The sequence below is a fragment of the Bacillus rossius genome, chromosome 1, assembly GCF_032445375.1.
Source record: "Bacillus rossius redtenbacheri isolate Brsri chromosome 1, Brsri_v3, whole genome shotgun sequence".
NCBI lineage: Eukaryota > Metazoa > Arthropoda > Insecta > Phasmatodea > Bacillidae > Bacillus > Bacillus rossius.
Window position 1 is genome coordinate 323722606 of NC_086330.1, and position 23180 is coordinate 323745785.

Below are 23180 nucleotides of genomic sequence, written 5' to 3' on the forward strand. Positions count from 1 at the left end.
TTTTTGCTACGCTGTGTGTGTGTCAATAGGCCGTTAATTATTGTCGGCAAGAGCATTAAACACGAGTTACCTAACTGACAGGCATTCATTCTATTCGTAGCCGGTTTCTGTGTATAATTATGTGTGTATATAAAGAGAGACAGAGATAAGGCGAGAGAAATTCAACATATATTACTTAGTGATTGGATGTAGGTGTGCCAATTTACGAAGCACTGAAGTGGAAGAAAATCGAGCCAAAAGTTTCACTTTTTCCACCCTTGATCAAAAGATCTAGGAAATTAGCGAAACAAAAAAATTACGGACTAATGAGTATGACGTCATTAGAAGTGAGACGCGAAAAAAAAAATTACAATGTATACGTGAAAGACAGGAAGTACTTGGCGTCAGCTTTCTTGGTGGTTCAGTTTCAATGTCATCAGTTCGGGGCGATCTCACTGGGTGAAATAATGTGATTTCAAGGTTGAACTTGGACGCCTTGATTGTTTGACGCAAGGATGCCTCGCTTCGACTGCGCCGGAAGAGGTACTGTGTTGCGTCCACGGTACTGCGAGGTGTCGGGGACCCGGAGGACTGAGAGTTTCGATCCATCCTCCACATCGTTGTTACAAATACATGTTTTTTGAGTAGCACTGCACTAAATACAGTTCAGAAAACTGTATTTGCTGCGACTTCTTTGGCGCAAGCAGAAGTCTTCACGGCGAAGAATGAAAAGTCATGACTGGTAATTTAGTTCAGTGAGGTTTTTGAGCTCGCATCGCAGAATGGAGGAGTGGAATGAGAGGACCTCCAAACAACCAGGACAACTGCTCGGTGTTCATAAACTGCATCGTGAAGAGGGTTGGGATCACAGGTCCAGTTTCAAGGGCGTGGTGCCTCAGATGTTACGACCACCCAAGACAGTGCTGCAGATAAGCTATTCTACGTTTCCTGCAACATGCAAAAGAAAATTTGCAGCAAAGTGTCTATATACAGTGTTAGCGAATTTTGGTGCATAATTTAATGAATAGAGTGGATAATGAAAACAAGCAATTTCTGATAAGTAACATATGTCCGGTATCGCAACCCTGCAAAGTTACAGACGTGAAAATAAGCGCGCAAATTTTAATTTTCCCCCCACTCGGCGCCATTCCAGTGGCTGAGAGGAAGCGCGTTGCAGCGCCTGGTGGTCTAATTTCACGACGTTTTAATATATATTTTTTAATGTTAAGTTTTATAGGGTTATTATTCTAAATATATATAAGAAAAGAAAAAACATGAACACGAGCAAATATATATAATCGAAAAAAAAAGAAAAAACTGTTCGCAGTAATGTCCAGGTTTTTAAGCTAGAAAGTCAAAACCTTTTCCAGAGATAGTTTCCACGTGAATAAAGTGGGCAGTTTCCAACTATCATCAAGATGTATAGTAATACAATAAGAACTCAAATGTATTGATCCATTTTTAGCAAAACCCACAAAGTAAATCCATATCAATTTGAGATCAATGTATAGATTATTTTTATTTTTGAGTTAAAAAAGGTTTTAAATAAAATAGTTTATTATTGAATTATTTTTTATTGAATTTCTATATTGTGTGTTTGTTTGTTCGAGTATAGCAAAAAAAAATTTTTTTGATAAAACATTTTGTGCTTAAAATCTACTGGCGTATATTTTATCTCACTATGATGACGGGAGCCAATGATATAACAATACAACCACTTTTTTTCACAACCAAGTTAAACCAATATAAGGTGCGCTCCCATTTAAACCCACACTCACTTCTACCAACATTACTATATACCAAATGCATAATCTAATCTATTTACTCTATCACAATCAATAAATATTTTACGATTGATGATATATTTTATTATATGTTATAATTAAAGAAAAAATCACCGTGCGATTATTCGCAAGCGGACACACACTAGTTTATGTTTTATGTGCGACTTTAAACTGAAGTGAAGCATCAAAAAGCAAAACGGCAATTTACCAAAATACTGGTGAAAATTAAAAGTTTCGTGACTTCCAGCACTGTTAGGTACTATTTTTTTTCCATAACTTTCGCGACCAAACTATCACTTCTCTTACTTTTCCGAGACTTTCGTGACCAGGAGATATCCTGTAGCATATAAGTAAATCTTCCTCAACATCCTCGGAGCCCCATGCCGCAAGACAGCAAAATGACACAGAACCAAATTCTTTTTTTACTGCTTCCGCGGATAAGTTGCTGATGGTCAGGTAGGCTAATGCTAACTTGTAAAAAAACTAATTGTTATTCTTTCTCTGCTCTTTTTTTTTTCGGTGTACTTTACGCTAAAATATCCCGGAGTAAACAGTACCACATTTTCAAATGATTTCAGGAACAAAATATATGGATACGATTCCTTGGATAACATTTACTACTGAAACAATTCCTTTTTGGTGTAGCAATAACAATAAATGACTGCAATATCTATGTCCGTAATTTGAAACAGAAAAATAATGGAGAAAATAATATTATGGCTATTTTTTTTAATTAATCATGTTTATCTGCAGTTTATCTTTTTATTTCACAAAATAAATAAAACTCGTTAAAGTATTCTGCACGCATAATTATATTTTATTTCTAGTATTTTTCTGTAAATAATTTTATTTAAAATAATCTAACTGGACAGGATGATACAAGCTGCAAAATACACTAATTTGGATTCAATAGTTTCAAGTCAAGATAATTTTATATGGTTGACTATCGATATTTTGCTAACGCTGAAGCCGAAGTCTCTTCAATAGATTTTTTGGGACACATTCAAAGAGTGATTACTGATAGTTTCATAGCTTAAGTTATTATTCGCAATTTTTTAAAATTATATACTCCGAACGATTTCACAGGGGAAAATATTTATATTGTAGCCAATCAAGGTAAACTTTTGGCAGTCCATAAAATTACGTTTCTACCATGCCTTAACGATATCCAATAAACTATTTGGGCGTTCAAGGGTGCGCCATGTAGAAGTGTTACTTTGTGCCGACGTTGCGCTCTGCATTGCAGAAGGCATCTTCAAGGTTGATCTCTCAACGAAATATGTCTTAAGTGGCCCACCTAGTCAAGGGTGTGTTTTTATTAGTGAGGCGGGATGGTAAGAGCGAGGCTCGCTGGTGCTTTTAGTGCGGTATCGTCTCTAAGCACAAGGCTATGAACTCGCGCGCAGACTTCTCGTCGTGCATAGGGCAAGCCTGACATTATATGGCGGAGAAATTAAGATAAAGGTGTAATGCAAGTCCCTTGAGTGCTTTCGAGAACCTTTAGTACGTGTTTCGTGACTAAAATTTATTCTGAACACACGCGTTTAAGCAATTATCACACTTCTAAAAATACAGTTTAAGAACGAAATCCGGAAACAGAACGACTCATCCGCCCTCGGTGTATTCTTAAATTCTTGGAGCCGATTCTGATAGCTTTAGCAGTTTTCAAATTTAAATCATATTTGGAATAATAAACTAAACATCATACATTGTACCGCCCAAACAACTGTTGAATAGAACACCCGTCCCTCTCCTCACAGCTCGGCCTCGTAATGCCGGGCGATAGCACTTTCGCGTCTCGGCCGCGCTGGATTCCAGGGACATCGGATCCTCGCGAGGGAGATGAAAGGCGCCCCTCCCGACGAGGAGGGACAAAAGGGGGGAGGAATGCCGGCAGCTGGACAGATGTCGCCGCGCACAAGACACAGGATGCAGGTGTGCCATGGGCGGCACACGCCAGGCGCTCGCGGGCCATTCACGGCGGCCCGCCCAATAGCCGGCGGAGGGACGCGTCTCCGGAGACTCTGTCCTCGCTACCCTCCAACAACCTCCCCCCCCCCTACACACACACACACAACTCAGGAGGACGTCTGCCGCCTTCAGGCCACTGCTCACGACCTGCGCGACGTTGCTTCACAAGTCAATCACTGAGGCTAGTTTACGTTTGAGAGTCGTGAACATAGCTCCCCCTTTTACGAGGCGGGTACACAAAGTAGGTTGCCCTGGGGCCACTTACAGAAACGAAACACAATTTAGTGCAAATATGTATTGCATCATACACCGCGATTATTAAACTATTTTTTAACATATTCGCCATCGGAACTGAGACATTTGTCATACCGTGGGACTAACATTTGAATACCTGTGTCGTAGAAGTATGCCTAATGGGGTTGGACCAATCTCCACCTCTCTTTCATTATCAAAACGCTGATGCTGACCAGTCAGGAATGTCTAGAGGCGTTAGGAAAATATGAATCCCTGGGATCACTGATGGACCTTCTCATAATGGACACTTTGTCAACCTGCTGAAAATTGTTTGCACCAGTGAAAAACCATCTGCTTTCTTATGACGTTAGGCCCATAGACCCGGCACAGCTGATGAATTTCGATCGTCGCTATGCTTTGTGCATTCAAAAACCTTATCACTGACCGCACTTCAGAGTCAGCGGAAGCTGGAATAAGAGCATCCATCTTAAACAGCTGCGACGATACTACTGTGAGAACATGGGAAGTACTGTTAGTAAATTCCCCATTCTACGTCATTGCTCTATCACGTACGCGCAGTCGCTTCGCGCAATATAAGGTGCTAGCTGTAGGACGAGTGGGGTTTTCTCGGGGTACTGAATCCGAACCTTGGGAAACACCCTGTGCTTGCTAGTATATGCTAGATGTTTATTTGGGGTGGCAATTTGCTCAAGGGAAAATCCCTCGCTGGCTGAAAAGCACTGATAGGAGCACGTCCATTGCTCTTCGGCACACCAATATGCTTAGTACATACCCCGATGTTCGCGACGAAAGTTAATATATACGGATGCATGTTGCCACAAGTGGGTCCGCCATCTTGAAAACTTCGGCTCGTGGCTACAGCAGTTTCTGCATGCATGCGCATTTGGCTTTACACCTGTTAAATTTCCGTTGTGTAATGCGCGCTTATTACATTGGATTTTTGGTGCATAATACAATTTCACCCTCAACGCGCCTAAAGAAGTATAACCTCAAAAACTAAGGGCGATGATAATTCCGGTCTAAGGGGAAATTTTTCAGGTTCAGCGTTGAGGCATTTTTATACGTGTTCTGTACTCCTGTTATTAGGCTAGCCCTGAGAAATCAATAGTACCATCTTGTTCAAAAGATGTATAATTAGGTTTAAAAAACGGGAAAAAGTTTTACCGTTTGTCCCAAAATAAATACTTTTCGTATATTTATCACGCTCAGCATTTTTTGAAAGAATTCTACATTAAATATCGTGTCCGAGTTCCGTATTATAAGTTTATCTGCAACATGATAACATAAATTTTGATCGTTACCTAAGTTAGATTTTTAAACATCATTGGTGAGTACGAAAAGATTTTTTTTTTCATTTGTGAACCCAGCCTTGGACTTAAGAGATCTAGCTGATTCCAGATAAACATTAAAGAATTTTCTGAATACTTACTGTAAAGGTTTGACAAAAAGCAATTCTTAGACATTGAAAGGAACACAGAATATAACCTATAATTAGTGACTAAGACGAAATTAAACCAAAAATGTTTGGAATGTGAATGTTTGCCTGGCTACAACATACAAACAGCTGATAAGGAATGATGATGTACCTAGCGAAAATGTTTTAACAAAATATAATATGCAAATATTTAAGATTTTTGGACATATTACTGGTTACAATTTATGTCATAAGGAAACTCAATAATGGACAAAAAATATGAACATGCAAACACACATAAAACAAGCTAAAATCAGACGATGACGAACGGGACGGATAAAGATCCCAGTTTCCAAAACGACGCAACTGTTTTGTCTTAAGGAAGTATTAGTCTGCGTTGTCATCGTTGTGGTGTCAAGAATATATATATATATATATATATATATATATATATATATATATATATATATGCCTATATATAGTCACATTACTGGGTTCGCCTGTGAATCTCTGTGTTTTATTGCAATATTATTTGTTTAATAGGAATCATCGTTGGGTTGTCACTGTTGTCCAATGTTGTTTTGTTTTTTTGTCTTCATTTACTGTTCGTGTCGCCAACTGTCAAATCGTTTTCATCCCACTGTGTCAGCCTGTGGTGTAATATATTTCTGACTAATTCCTTCCACGGAATTTTCGGTGGTGTCTATGTTTTTAATGTTTGACACCGGGTGATTTTGGTTTGTTTTCTGTGTGTTTGCATGATCATATTTACAGTCCGTTTTTTGGTTTCTTATAACGTACATTGTAACCAGCAGTGGAGGGGTATTAGGCCCAGCCGCCAGCCATAATGGATATTGCAATCTTTTTGCTACAATTATAATTTTGAAATATTTATCCCAATTTTTGGCATGTCAAGGCATAAATCATATCTTCCGCACTTTCTATACATTTTTGCAACCAGATATTTACTAAGCACCGCGAGGAAATAACTTGTTATTTCACGCGGGCGGCTACAACTACCATGATAATCACACCAGTTCACAGTGTTGACTTCAACAAGTAGCCAAAGCTAAGTCATATGCCATGTTAAACCCAAACATTTAGCACGGTATATTTTCAAGCGGTATCAAAATATTTTAAATTACAAGATGGCGAGACCCAATCCCCTAAAACAAGTTTCAACGGAATCTCATGACATATAAAGAATACAACTATGCAGTGTTCGGTTTCACACATGCGTGTAAAAAGGACATACAGGTACAATAAAATCACGTGTGCACTAGGCGCTCATGAGCCAGCCTTGTGGTGATTACGTGCTCACAAAGCCACGTAGGGAGAGGTTAATTAGTACAATTAAGTAGACGAACCAATTAGTCCTCGAGTAACGCATGCAGCCAGAGGCTAGGGGTGTACAAAACTTGCGTGCAATCACGCCGGCGCTTTCATTGGTTCCTACTGACGCAACTATTGACCTTAAAAGTAACCCTCAATCAAATACACGTGCGACTTTCACACACCCCACTGTATCTATATTCCCTAGGAGGGCGTGGGCTTTGTGATTCTTCGCATTGTATGCTTGAACAGAGGAGAGAAACTAGCAGGTGACCGAGATCACAAAGTTTAACACGCCAACACATACGTTAATTCAGATTAATACTAGCCTGTCTCAGGTTTACACCCACACCTAATGACGCTTAAGTACATAATTATGTGAGTTTCTACAAATAAATGACCATTACCATGTTAGACATAAAATATATCACGTGGACACCGGGTTATCCAATCAATTTAGAAACGATCAAAATCACTACTAATAACTACTCTAATATTTTTCTTAGCCTTCAGTGCAGGGTGACCGAGCTGGGGAAAGTAGTTCCCTATAATGACGCTTTTTTAAAAGTGTAGCCTGAACATTTGATTTAATGGACACCGAAACTGGTCTCTTTACTGTTATGTAAATAAGAACAAAACTCGCGTTTACAAATTTCTTTAACTAATGCATGTACTGGAACAGCACAAAGCATAAATGTCCTGGCAGGAATCCGAACCCCGTGTTACTGGAAACAAATTTGCTAGCGGTACAGTTGATTTCATGTTTATGTACAAATTTACAAATATATTATGTAATTTTACATGATTATTTCAGTTCCATTCGAAAAAAAAATATTAAAATAGTTTATAACGTTCCCGCCAACAGATGTAAAGAATTTGAATGCTAGCTGCAGGCAAAGTGGTTTAATTTCCCTACCCCCTCCCTCCCCAAATATATGAAGTTCTGCGTACGCTACTGTGAAATGATGAGCCGAGTCAAATGCGGAATGAATGAATGAATGAATGAACGCAATCAGCGCGCGCGCCCTGAAGCCCCAGCGCCCGAGGTTTTGGCGAGCGTTGCCCCGCGCCGCGCCGCGCAAGAGCGGATAGCGCACGACAGCTGCCGGCTGCCACTTCCGGCACAGGTGAGGGTTTCCGGTTTCCACAGCGTCAACAAGCAGGCGAGGGTGGCGGGGTGGCTGGAGGGCGCGCGCGGTCCGGCTTCGCAGCTCCGCCGCGCGGCGCGCCACCAGCCGGCCTTACCCCGGTGTGTCACACCCTAGCTCTCCGTATACGGCATCTGCAATTGGTATGTGTACCCACAGTGCTGCCATCTGTGGCGGGTGGTGTGAACTAAAGTTCATAAAATCCAAATGGGAATTATAGTTTAAACAATACGGACAGTATTTCAATAAAATTCCTTGCTGAAAATTAGTTACAAATCCGGGTTTTGGTGGGTTTTGTTTTCCTTTATCGGAGCCGTTTCATTACACAATTTAAAATTTCGGTATGCTAATCGAATGAATCAATAGTCAGCATAGCTGCTCCGGCAACGAATTCTAGCGGCGGGTGCGGGAACTACGTGTGATTTCTCATGTCAAGAAATGTAGTTGAAAACACTATTTGCGTATATATGTATCACGCTCGTTATTATTTTTTAAGAATTATACATTAAATGAGGTATTATAAGTGTATTTGCAACATGAGGACACAAGAATTTTCTCGTTACCGAAGTTAGATGTCTCATATACCTATCTGGCAGTACTAAGATAATCGCTCACATATTTTTAATTACCTAACTAAAACCAAGTGTATTTTGTTTGGAGGCGTCTGGGTTAGGAAAGACTATAGGTGCGTCCCAGGCCGAAGTGTGCTTTCGTTCGGTGACTGGCAGCTATTGATGCCTTGGCTAACTCCCCTATCCTAAAATCTACGAATATATCTATTTAAGTTGAACCCAGATAAAACCTGCACAGACAAAGGGAAAAATTCTGGGCTCAGCGGGGTTAAATATTGCAGGTAGGTTCAATACAGGACAAGAAAGATGGTCCGGACCCAACTCAAATAGCATCTTTATGTACCCAGATAGTTTTTACAATCAGCACCATAGATAGTACTACTATAATAATGAATTAATTATTTCGTCAATTCATAAAAAGCGTTAGAACTCATGATAAAATATCATCGGTACACAATTACTAGGGACTTGTTATCCTGACGCTTAATTTAGGGAACGGGGAAACGCGAAGAATGGAAAGGTTGAAGAGCGCGAGAGAGCGATACAGGCTCTGTGCGGAATCACGCGACCACTCCTCGCACAGCAGACGAGCATTTGGGGCGCGGCCAGACACACTGCGCCTGTACACGTCACGTGGTTTATGTATAGCGCAGCCCACACTGAAGCCGGGCGGGCCAGAACCTACAGCTAGCCCTTCGCTGCATTTCGCTGCCTTTCACGTTTCATCGCTTTCGGCAGTTCCGGTCTGTAATCTTTTTCTATAAGTTATAGGATGCTAAACTATCATTAATACTTAATTATATTGCAATTAGAGTGTGAGTTTGTTTGTCAGAAGCAGTTGTAAATATAACTATGTTTTTTTCCCTGTAGTTATGAGGCATAGCGGCACGGGCCACAATAGCATAGGCTATAGAGAGTTGATCATACCATGAACCTGAGATATTACTGTTTGAGAAAGCCAATGTGAAAATATAAATTCTTCCTTGAATTTTTTTAATGAATTCAAAATATATTTTCTTTGAGGAGGAAAACGAGTTAAAATACCTTTCTTTTTGACTGTGTGGCGAGGGCCACAGGTTATATCCCAAACCCCTAAGTCGTCGAGTCGACAACCTCGTGGCTCGGAGCCCACTAAAATCTTAGAGGTCCCAAGCATCAAGTCTCTGTGTATGATCGCATGCAGTGGAACCCCTTCCTCTTTTATTTCACCGTAGTTTTTTCCCTCGAATTGGAATACCGGTCCAGCCAGTCTGTTTGAGGTTTCCAGTTCCCCGAAATCACTCCAGACCGATGCTGGGAGATGGGATTCACGCCCTAATTTACCACATTCCTATCATAGTGACGAGATGTGCAACCCATAAAGATAAAGAATGATAATCCAAAAGCCCGCCAAAAAAAAAAAAACACCCCTGAAAATACCAAAAATGACAGCTCGTTCGTATGATTTGCGAGTGGGTGTGAGAGGCGTTCGGATGTCAAAATCGACATTGTTTATTTGTCATTATTGAATTGATGCAGTGCTCTGGTATAAAAACAAACGAAGAGCTGTTACCGCCACGGAGTCGAGCTAAGCATGATTCAGACGCTCAGATTGGTGGAAGTAGAATTAGCAAGTTTGGGGAACCTTTACCCGCAGGACATACAACATGGACGGTTCTGCTGAGGCCCTGCGAGATAACGATGGAACACTGACGGAATTAATTCGGTGGCGGCAGACGGGAGTACCAAGAGACAAACGTCCATCACGTCTGCCGTTCGTGACTCGGGGCTGGAACCCGGATCACCTCGGCGGCTGGAGAGAGAGACACAGCTTCGGTGTAGACGAGCGAGGCGAGGACCCACCTGATCCCCGCGCCGCTGGCGACACGGCGGCCACATGGTGGACGAGGGCTCCGGGCGCCGCGCGCCATGCAAGGCCTCGCCTACTCATCCAGCATGCCCTGCAAGCAACACGCGTCGCTGCGATCAGCCCATTGCAACCACGGACCAACGATGGAGTAGACTGATACACCTCTCCGGCGCATCAGCCAACACCCAAAAACTATATATATATATATATATATATATATATATATATATATATATATATATATATATATGTGTGTGTGTGTGTATGTGTGTGTACAGCCAGAGTTCAACCTGTCAATTTTGTGGTAACAATAAAATAACTTTTAGTGACCATATATCACCAAAAGAAATATTGTAGTGTCAAAAAAATCACAAAAATATTTTTTGGTGGAAAAAAAACTTTTTTTTTTCAATATTGGCTTACGGTATGCCAACGGATCTGTTACAATAATCTGACGCAAGCAATGTGTTTACAACAATCACCTTGCTCTAAATGTTTAAAAAATATATATATATAGAAAGTGCTGTTTTGATCTGCTTATTAACTCGTTCAACGAGATTACGCGATGGACCAGTAAAAATATGCTAGATTCCCCATTTAAAACACATATCCTTAAACAGTTTACCCTTTAAAAATGTAACATTACACGATAATAAGATTAAGGACCGCTAAAAAAATCGTCAAAAAAGATGTTCTAAGGCATTTACCACTTGATGGGCTTTCATAGTATGAGGCGGTATAAGGATAAGAAATTTGGTAAATCCCTTAACCAATACCAGTAAACTATTCATTCCATCAGGACTCCTACGAAGTGAGCCAAAAATGTGAACAAAAACCCGTTCCTACACTCGCGTGGGCAACTCAACCAATTACTCCCCGACTTTGGAGCTGTGACAATGTTTAGACTTTTGGCAGTATTCATACTGATTGGCAAAAGTAGTAATTTCATTTTTTTTTTCATTTTAGGTCATGTACAAAATGGCCTCCTAAAGGTGAATCGTGATAATATCTTAACACAAAGTCGTGCAGTATCTGCAACATAACCTTGTTTACTACCATCATCGGAAATGTGACACAAGATTTTTGGAAAATTAAAAGTTAGGATTGGTACCCTGTCTAAATTTCTGCGTAAGGTTCTGCGTGTTCAGATCATTCGCCCGCCACTCAGCGATGTCAACGAAAGACTGAGGTATGTCTTGTAGTATAGCACACACGACATTATTTTCATTATCGTGTGACATTGTGGGTTCGATGGCGTATTCCCCGGGGTCAAACGTATGTGATAGGGCATCTGCCAGACTATTATCTGTAGCTGTACCATTTGACATGTTTAATGGTACAACGGAATTGCCTCAAGCTCATAATCCAGCGACCTAACTTTCCTAATTGCTTCAGGTGAGTAGAGAGCCATGTTAAAGCTGAGCTCAACAACATCGTGTTCAAAGAATGAAACTTTTCCACAGCATGAACACAGGACAAAGGCTCGTTCTCACGTACTCCGTAACCCTGCTAAGCACGACTTAGAGACCTACTAGAAAAACAGATAGGCTGAAGCCCCTTTTCACTATCCTGTAATAACACAAAACCTATAGCGAGGCTAAAAGCATCGACCTGGACAACAAATTTTTTATTAAAATCATGTAGGACCAAAACAGGACAATAGGAAATAGCATCTTTCAATTTTTGATCTATCCACCAAAGAAAACCTTAACTTAAAAAAAAATTAGGGGGCACGCAAAACTGCAAAATTATCAATAAATCTGTCAAAATAGCCTAAGAGACCTAGAAACTGCATAAACCCATTTAAGATTTTGGGTACCGGGCAGTTTATTGGGGTGGCGATTATAGCAGGATCCATGATAATTTTACTATCAGAAGAAAATACCAAAAAGGTTATATTTTTCTCAACCCAATTATCTTTATCTGGAATTACAGTAAACCTGCTTCCCTAAGACGGTCTAACTCCATAATGAAATGTTCCAGATTTCCACCATAATTATCCGAAAAAAAAAGTGTCATCCAAAAAGGTAATAAATTTATGTTGGTACTCTTCCAGAATTTTCTCTAAAATACATGACAAACCTTGGGCTCAAAAATTAACCCAAAAAGGGATCCCCGTGCACTTATTGTAGCCCCAAGGTGTAACGAAGCCCGTATATTTAGTACCGTAGGAATAAGTGTGCATTGGTGGAAAGCAGCATTCAGATTGGGAATTGTATAATAATTTGCTTTACCTAAATATCGGAGAACAGTTTATACTCTAGGCATGGGGAAAAATGTTTACCTAATTTTTACTATTGAGAAGTCTATAAGTCCAAAACCAGACGATATTTAACATTGGAAGGCTGGTGATGCATAATAAAATTTAGATGATTTAATGATAGCATTAGTTTTGAGATCTTTATTTGTCCAAAAGCATTGAGTTTCGGGGGGAACACTGATAAGGATACAGGTTCTTCATGTGACCTTAATGTCATACGGCATCCTACAGTTATATAATAACATTAAAATATTGCTTTTTTTTTCAAATGCGATAACTGTTGTTGCTGCTCAACAGACACGTAATCGTCATGTTTTTGTGCACCTATACATAACATTTTCTTGGAACGATTGCGGGGCGTCAACAACGTTTTTTAGATGTGATCAAAAAGGAAATGAAGTTCTTTTTTTTTTATAATCTTTAACAGCTTGGATGCCACCCGAAAAAAATCAATACCCAAAAATACCTCATTACGTAAACTGGAAAAATATAAGAGACTGTAGTATCCGAAAACTTAGCAGTTTTAAAATACAACAGGAGTTGGACCTTGACATGGATAAAATTGTCGTTAGCCAATTTGAGTTGAAAACCTTGTCCTATTGTAAGTTTTCTATTCAAATGTTTATATTTTGCCAATAACTTGCTAGCAATATTTTAGTTAATGAAACTACTAGTAACATCTGTATCTACTTAATCTGTAATATTTTCGTTCTGTTCAGTGCCAAAGCTCCCAATTTTTTTTATTTGTGATGTTTGCCACACAAAATACACCCATTAGAAATACTTGTTTCACAATTTCGATCTAAATGGCCTGGTCTCCTCAAAGAAAAACAACACGTCTATAAAACAAATACAGAGAAATTTTGAAATTAACGAGATTGTATTTTTATTGTTAGGTTAGTTTCAAAATCTAATAATATAAAATTTAAAGGATACAATGAAAATTAGGTTTGCTTTAATGTTGTTTATTTATGATATATTTATAACATTAAATTAATCAGACAGTTCATTAACTTAATTCACAGTATTAATTGTGCTAATTTCATTGTAATAGAAAAAAAAGCTACCGATTCACATATTTTATATGTTACTTTGAGAATTTATAACTAACAATTGTTGTAACCCAGTGAGACAAAGAAACTCTCATAGTTCGCAAAATAATCTTAAATCTAAAGTGAAGGAAAATAATCTCGTATTTTCATTTAAGCTAACAGGTTTGGGTTTATATGAAGTGTTTTTTATAATTAATAATTTATGGACAGTCGTTTCCCAATAAACGTTGGAGTTTTAATTAGAGAATTAATTTTTTCTTTAAATTACTGGTGAAAATATAATTTGATTATATTTTAAGTAAGAATAAATCTATATAGTTAAAAAAATAAAACCAATTATGTATTTAGTAATATTATAACAATAATATAAACCTAAAGTGTATAAATACATATTTTATGTAAGCACAATATGTATAATCCAGTTATCTGTTATTAAAAAACGTTTTAGAAGTGACGAGGTTTTGAACTACATCCAAAATTATACCACCTCAACCATGCGCTATACCACTATGCTATCAAGACTTAAGTAAGTTTAGCGAAGACTATGCGTTATTAATATTGAAATGCATTTTCTTTTCGTATTTTAAAACTTGCGATTACTTCTTTCTAATATTTTTTTTTTTTTTAGTTTACCGAATTTATTCCAGGGTAGTTTTACCATCATAAAGTTTATTTTGGCAAACCATTACGTTTGTTACGTCCCCTAATGTTTACGAAAGGGTTTATATTGCTACACGTGGGTCCACCATCTTCGCTCGTGGGTACAGCAGAAAAATAGAACACCTTCTATTACGGTTTTGGCTAAGACTTCGGGAATGAAAAGTTTTATACCCAGAGCCAGACCCCTTGGAAGGGTGTTGAGATGTTACCTACACGAGAGCAGGTGCGCTAACCGAACATAGGTACGAAAACTGCTAAGGAAATGGCTATCGCGTGGGCTGGCTTTAGGGAGGGTGACTGGCGGAGCCGGCAGACGGGACTGCAAGGCACCCGCTAACAGTAGCGCAGAAACCTTCACGAGTGAAAGTGAAGTAATCTGTCCCGCGATTAGCCCACGGCCATTAAAGCAAGGGTGAAGCAATTTAATGAAAAAAATAAACACCAAATTGCGTTTTAAGGGGCCTAAAAGAAGCTTAGGCCTAGTGTGGAGACAATGAGAGCGTAATTAATCGCTTCACAGTTACTATGGTTTCATTCCTGTATAAACCGTACTTATACAGCGTGATGCTGGGTTGTATGGAATGAAGACATAATTCAGAATGAGTGAACGAATAACTCTTTCACTTATACTTGCTAATCCTGGTTGCTAGCTACGAGTTGCCGGGTTCGTGTCGAGGAGTGGTAGTTTCAAAAGATGTTCGGAAAGGACGGGAGCGCTGAGTGGCAGCGCATCAGACGCCGCATCGCTTCTAATTCTTGATTCGATAAGGTTCAGCGAGGATTAAACCCCGCTATCTCGGATTTTTTTTTTGCTACAATTTCAATTCAGAGTAAGTTATGTTAGTTTCGGACATGACATCTACTAACAATTTTGAGACTAGAACCACAGGTAAAAAGTAACTTTTTTTTTCGCGAGAAGAAACAAAACTGTCATTATTATTGCACCATTCCATAAATGTTGACATGAATAAGTGCCAAAGCTAAGTCCTAGCACAAGTCCAGCCAGGAAATATATTACTCAATCTGTCCCGCAAGGTTTGGCTTAATATTTGAAGGGGGGGGGGGGGGACATGATGGAAAGGATTAATTCCTCTTAAATAGCACATTTATGCAGGCAGGCTTAAGGCGACGGAATCTCTGCGGTTATATTTAGGCGTACCGTCCCATCGTTTGAATCATTCCGAGTTAGTGGGATCAACACACAACCAGCGCCACATGAGCGCGACTCATTAGCAAGACACTGGACTGAACTGACGCGTGGTCTTCACAGCACGTCTCTATGGGACTGCCAGGTGACTACACCATTTGGTGGTTTAATGAAGTATTAACACAGGTAAAATAATGTTGCATAAAATAATATGTGTTAAAATGTTAGTAAATTATAAATGAAAATATCTATTCAAACGTTTTTTACTATATATTTTATAAATTATAATCGAAACTATAAAATTATACACCTAAAGGCATAGGTCTATACGCATTTTCAATGCTATTCGTAATGCATTATCAAGACATTTTTGAGCAGTGTTAAGACACACACATTAATAAAATAGCTACTCACAATCGTAACTTCTCATTAGCCTAAGAGCCAATCAACGTGCAGAGCTCAGGAAAATACAGCAGTATTTAAAAACTGGAAACAATCGATGTCACAGCTCGTACTGATCTCGTGTTTGGTTCAGACTTCTGTCGGAGAACGAAAATATCTGGAATGGGTATTTCTACGATCGCATTTACGAGAAAAGGAAATGCCACAGCGTGTATGAATGACGAGAGTATAAAAACAATTATTTAATCTGAACGATTTGACAGAATTCGATGGGTTTTGTTTTGTCAGCTACATATTTTCATTACGGAGACCTCAATGTACAGAAGTAGTCAATACAGCGTATAATTCTAAAAAAAAATTAAACGGTGTTTAATTAAATAAGGGCTTGAAACCAACAAATAAACATTGCCCATAGCGCCCTAGACTTATAAATGCACGAATCGCAACAGCCAGACGACATCCAAGTTTACGTCAGTTGTTAGAGAACATACCTCATATATATATATATATATATATATATATACACACACACTCGTTTATATTTTAATATGTAGGTATATGCCTTGAACTAACATAAGTATGCTATCCACGAAATGACGTTTGCTGTCACATAAACAAACTAAAATAGCCTTTTCCAACTCCAAAGCATTTTCGGTAAACTATTCAAATGGTTATTGACTGCAATTTCCCACACACATGCTTTCCTTCCCACTTGATCAGAACTGCGGCAGTAATAGATTATGTCGATGATTGCTTCCGTGGAACGGAAGTTAACAGCACGCGCGTTCAAAGCAGACAGGGAACATCAATACTTATATTGGCCGAATGGGTGCACTTTTACGTCTGACATTACGAGTAGGTTGAAGCTCCAGTTCAGTTACACAACGGTGGTTTGATATTAGTTACATCTGTCTAATAATCATCGAAGTTTTGACCTGGTATTCCAACACTGATTAGTGGGAAGAGCATCGCTGTTAAGTCCGAATAAATTCTTATTGAATTCACAAAGGAAACTCCGAGAATCTATGTTGGTACCGAGGACAAACTCTATTGATTACTTTTCATTTATGACATTTCGTGGGGGCGGCCACATGGGCCAACCTCCGTTGCGCTGTTTGATGCACGCTGGCTATGAGAGGAAGGAGTTTTGGGTTCGAGACCCGGGTAATTCATGGGTGTGAATTTGTATGGTATAAATTGGTCACAACTATGTCAAAGTCAAAGAAAATGTGAAATAAAACAAATGTGTGTAATTAGTGACGATAATTACAAACGAAACAAAGCTATGAAAAAAGTTAGAAAACTAATTTCTCAACAAAGTTATCTGGGTTCGCTTCCCGGCTGGAAAAACATGCCGGTGGTGACAGCTACCAGCGTTTATTATCTATTATTTACGGCGTGAGGTTTAAAAAAAAATTAATAAACGTTTATTTGTGGTAACCGGTGTTTCAAAATTACCTACAGCTAGATATTAGTTTCGAAGGTATTTTGTCCATTACATATCTTAGCGTGGTATATATTTTCTTAAGTCCAAAGAATGTTTGATATAAAATAAAATCTCTTTCGGCACAACCTACAGGCGTAGGTATATTTCGAAGTATGTACCTAATTCTTCTGGAAATATTTAGTAAACTTCTATAAACTCCTGGCACATTTTAAGAACTTAATGTAGCCTACATACCATTCTATATGATCGCCAACATTAAAAAAAGATCGATATAAAATTTTCTCATATTTCATGGAGCGAAAATATTTTCAATGTTTTTTTTTTAAATTTAATGCATCGAGCAATGAGTGTGTTAATGAATTTCATTATATGCGTAGTGAGGTAGTCATAAAAAATTTTAAAATCTATAAAAACTATTGTTTACCCCTTGCACTAAAACGTTGTCTAAATTTTTTTTCAACAAAGGTATAAAATAGTTATTAATAAATTCCGACAAATTTGATACTAAAACAGTTTTTTTTCATTTCAACCCCTGTTTTTATGGTAATAGTTCTTTTCATCAAAAATTATTCCAGCCAGAGGTTTTAGTAAATTATAGGCGTTTTACAATAAATTATAATGGAAATTAAAGTGTATTAAAAAAGTAATTATAGGTATTTTGTTTTTCTACCAGATTATTTCCACCCCTTGCAGTAATGGTTTGTATTATCAAAAATTGTTTCAGACAAATGTTTTAAATTAAAATTATAAAATTTATTAACAGTTTTAACGGATTTGATAGTACTTATACTAAAAATTGTGAATTTTTTTTTAATTTCTACCCATCATTTTTTTCAACACCTTGCAGCAATAGTTCATCTAATAAAAAAAATTTTAAAAATTTAGATAAAAATGATAAGATTAATAAACAATCTGTACGAATTCGATGTTGTGCCTTCGAAGGGAGTTATTTTTTTTTTCTGTCCTCCAATCATAGTTTATTCTACCCCTTGCAGTACTGGTTGGTCGTATAAAAAAAAATTATTTTAGACAAAAGTTGTAGGTGATATTTTGAGGTTTTACAGTAAAACAGAATGGATTTAACTATTATCATGGTACACAATTATGAAAATATATTGTTACGAAACGTAAGCAGGGCTGCGGCGCGCGCGGGTTCGGAGCTGGCTGGTGGCACCGTACGACCACTGACGTCACTTGGCTGCCGCTGACGTGACACATGACACGCGCGCCTGGTGGATTACAAGGGTCACCGCTTCCCCTCCCTCCTTCCCCCGCTCCCCGCGCGACGCATTGCCTCGGCGCCGTTATCTGACACCTGACAGCTTTGGGAATTCCGCGGGTCGTCGCGCGAGATTCCGACGCCTTTCTCGATAATTCTGGCGTCGGGTCGGCGCGGGATGACGCGTCTGGCCCCAGCCGCGCTCGTCACTTCTAGAAGTGGCGCCTGGGCCTATATAAGCCCGGAACGCCGGCCTCCTAGGGAGTTTTCCCGCGGCGATAGTGCCGCGGGTGCGGCGGAGTTCCTGGGCGAAGAGTTCCTCGGCGAGTGAGTTTCTCGGCGATAGTTGGGTGGCGAGAGTGCCGCGGGTACGGCGAGAGTTCCGAGCGAAGCATCGAGCGGATCCTCGGCGAAAGGAAGTGCGGCGACGGAGTCCCACGATGGAGGTCCACGAAGGGTGCTGCGGCGTGAGTTGCGCCCGAGGTGCGGCCCAGCGAGGTGTGTGGTGTGTACAAACCGAGTAACTTAGGGGAAAAAAACATTTTTAAGTGTAATTGATTATTAGGCATTTTTAGAAGATTATTTGTTAGTGATGTAAATATTGGTAATCAATAAAACTGTGTAGTAAAATCTTTAATTGGGCTATCCATTTACGAACCCAGTAGTTTTCCCACGACGATTTATTAATTTTAATAATTCGTAGCAATATTTTTTCAACTCCTTGCCGCAATGGTTCGTCTAATCAAAAATTGTTTCAGACAAAAGTTTTAGATAAAAATTATAAGATTAATACACAATCTGTAAGATTTATTTTCGTATTTTAACCCCTTTTTATTCACTTAATTTAACCCCTTTTTATTCACTCTTTTCAGTGGTTGGTTGTATCAGAAATTGTTTCAGACAAATGTTTTAGATAATATTTGTAGGGTTTGCAAACACTTTGAACAGATCTGATAGTGTGCCTACTAACGTAGATATGAATTTTTTTTGTCATTCAACTACTGTTTTTTTTCATTCCTTGCAGTAACGGTAGGTCGTATTAAAAAATATTTCAGACGAAATTTGGTAAATAATAATTCATGGTTTTGAAATAAATTAGAACGAATTTGATAGTGTACACGGTACGGAAATTATGATTTTATTTTTAATTCTACCCTTATTTTTTTCAACCCCCTGCAACAATGTCTCATCTTATAAAAAAACTGTATCAGATAAAAGTTCTTGATAAAAATTGTAATATTTACAAACCATTTGAACAGATTTTATGGTTTGATTACTAAGGTAGTTATGAATTATTTTTTGTATTCTAACCCCTCTTTATCCACCCGTTGCATTTTTTCAGCATTAACTGCGCTCATAATAAGCATGACACCACAAAATAAAGTCAAATTGTTGAATATTCGACTATCTTTTACATAGTTTAAAAAAAGGTTCGTGATGAAATATCAATTAAAATATATTAAGAAATCAATAACGAAATACTCACATAATATTATCTCGAAAAAGTATTTCATACATGCAAAATAGCCATAGACATGTGCTGTACAGTGTTACAATATATTTCTTGTAGTACAAACTATTTCATGGCAACTAGTTTCCAAAGGAATCTTATGTAAAAGTACAGTATATTTTTTTCTGTGTAGGCAGCTACCTATTTATCCCAGGCAGAATAATGGGGATAAGGACGCACAGCAAGGCGACGGGGCATGAGAGAGAGAGCAGTTGACTGCGAGGACGGAATGTCGAGAGGAATAATTGCCGAAAGAACGCAGGGAGTGAAGTAGCATGGTTGGGGGGGGGGGGGGGAGGCAGAGGAGGGCAGGAAGCAGAGGTCGCGCGGAGCTCATCAGAGAAGCAGCGCACGAGGTCCCGGCCCACGCGCGCACGCTTGGCGAATTGGCGCCCACCCGGCCGCCGGCACACTACTCGGCACACTCGGCACACTCGGCACACCCGGCACACCCCGGCTCGGCCAGCGTGCACTTTGGTCGATCCCCGAAAACACAACAGCCTGCAGTGGGTCTCACGCTTACTCCGCAGTAACAGGGAAAGCTGTGCCCACTGCTCCCAATAGGGACAGTCGCCCCGGGACCCCACCCCAATCGGGGCCCCACGCCGGTGCTTCTCATTTCTGTTTTACTTGCCGACCGAAGCACACAGACAACTGAGACCTACATGCCAATAGGCGTACAAAACAGCTCAACTACTGCCAGAGCCTAAATACGAGCAGCTCTACTTTATCTCACTATACTTCGCTCACCGCTTCAGCGACATTCAATTAAAATCTGAATCTATAGTTAAAATCAGTGAAATGACTAACAGAGATTTCTGCTAACAAGTTTTTTCTGACTGGTAAATCCGCACTTTTCCTATTATATGTTTAAAGTAGTGAAATTCCCTGAAAATTCTCTGAAAATCATTATTAGGCCTAAATCAGTTTACACACTCGCTGAAATAAACTTAATTAATTCAAATACCTAAGTGGAGCAGTTGTAACAGATTCGCAATCAAATTTCAATGACTCGTAGCCTTTTCAACTACTCGTATTTAAAATTTAGAATGTTAGTTTATTCGTGCTTTCGAGTTAATTTTCTATGGATCATTCGTTCTTATAATGATATAAAAACAAGAATATTTACAAAATTGTTAACATAAGAAAATTGAATTGTTAACATATATCATTTTTTTAGTACTGAGAAACACACTGATCACTTACAAGGACATCTTTCATCGCTAGAAGCGTTACCTACTGACCGTCTGATAGCCTATAAATTTTCAGGAAATTTACTCAAGAAAACTGCACACGTCCAGAATACAATAAGTCTATGAAAAAAGCCATCATGCTCCGAAATAAAAACGTTTAAGAACATGCAATACCAGCGGAGATAAACGCGAACGTAGAATTTTCCAAGGAAGCCTTCATCATGACGCACTGCCTAAGCGTGGACTACTAAATATGGTGGTGTGACGCGGTGAGGCTGCACAGTGCCCAGTCTACGTGGCCAACTCTACAATGCCTCCAAACACCTGACACATTCGCTTGAAAGATCAACATCACGAATGTAGAACAAAAACGGCGGGAAAAATAATTTTTGAAGTGAAACTTCTTTTCTGAGGTACATGTACAATTTTTAAGCCTTACGAAAATTCCGATCGCGCACGAGGGGGGTAGTTAGGCACTTGGTTGGGGAACAGGTAGCGGGGAGACGGCATGGGAGAGGTATAAATGACGCAGCATACATGCATACTTGCATACTTGCACTCTTGCATACTTACATACTTGCACACTTGTATACTTTTACATTACACTTGAATACTTAAACAAATACATTTGCACACTTGCCCACTCTCATACTTGCACTCTTGCATACTTGCAAGTTGCACACTTAATCACTTACATAATTGCACTCTTTGATACTTGTATACTTGCATACTTGCATACTTGCACAGTTACACACCTGCATACTTACATACTTGCACACTTGCATAATTGCATACTTTCACACTTGTGCAATATTATAATTTAGCGTTCGCGTACTTGCATTTTTTTTATCTGCGACCTTAGCCAAAGAGAATCATGTTTTATATACCTAAATATATTATAATAAGCGAGAAGTTACACTTCTGTCGCACTTTGACTCCACGCACGCATCTTTATTTTGTAAAAACACAATCACAAGAAAACATCTAAATATATGCATTAAATATTATTTAAAACTCATTATTTATGGTTCAATATCACACTGAGATGGTTATTTAACTGTCTTCTTTTTACTAATATTTCAGGGGTTTTCGTGTAAATTTGTTACTATAAGCAATATTATACTTCATCTTAAATTTTCTCAAAATATGTTTACTAAATACCATCTGATAGTAAGTGTTCTCAACTATGGTCAATTGTGTAACCTTTTAAAGCTCGACAATAACGTCTAGTAAATATCTGGGGAGAGAACTTGTGATTCAACAACAAATACAAGAGAGGTATAGGAATAAATTCACAGGAAAAGCCCTCAAATAATAGTAATTACAAGACCAAGCCTTAACCTTAAATTCTTCTCATCTCATCACCAGAAACGATGTCTGCAAAGACCTAACATAAAAAAAGTAAAAATTGGGAAAATAACTAAATTTCTGAAACTTGGGGTCGGGGTTCACCATTACCAGTTTGGGAACAAAAAACGATGTTGGCAAGATACGCAGAAGACTATTTGCACTCTATATCTACAGTTTGTATCGAAATGCGTTTTACATACGTTAGAGGTTGGCAGATCGAAACTGTACAAGCACAGATCACCCTACAATGTACTCTGACCGTGTGTATTGGCCACGAGACGTTTCGTGTTAATTGTCTACATTAAAAACATTTAAGGACACGAGATAAACTAACATTATCCGTTTACCATGTGTAATCATCATCCTGTGACATTAAAAGCCATAGATAAGCTACTGCTGTGTGCTGTTTAAGTCAGGACCCTTCAAGAAAAATCATGAGGGTTCCTTCCAAAACATCTTCAAACTCAAGGGCACCAACCGATATCTTAGAAAGAAGAAGAAGAAGCATACAACCGGAAGAATCACCTGTGTATCGATTGTTTGGACTACAGTAAATAACCTTCAACCGTCCCAGACTTTCTATTTCATCCTAGAGAGTTTGAGAGGCAATAGGACGGAGAGAGGGAGGAATTTAGG

At 38.9% G+C, this 23180-nt stretch overlaps 1 long non-coding RNA gene across 3 annotated transcripts in view; it reads right to left on the reverse strand.

Moving 5' to 3' along the window:
* The window catches only part of LOC134527986 (uncharacterized), a 286580-nt gene that overhangs the window by 166731 nt on the left and 96669 nt on the right, over positions 1-23180 (reverse strand). For all 3 annotated transcript variants that reach the window (XR_010074331.1, XR_010074330.1, XR_010074329.1), the window contains one exon: positions 10298-10395. This is a non-coding gene — a long non-coding RNA (uncharacterized LOC134527986). The remainder of the gene's footprint in view (positions 1-10297; positions 10396-23180) is intronic.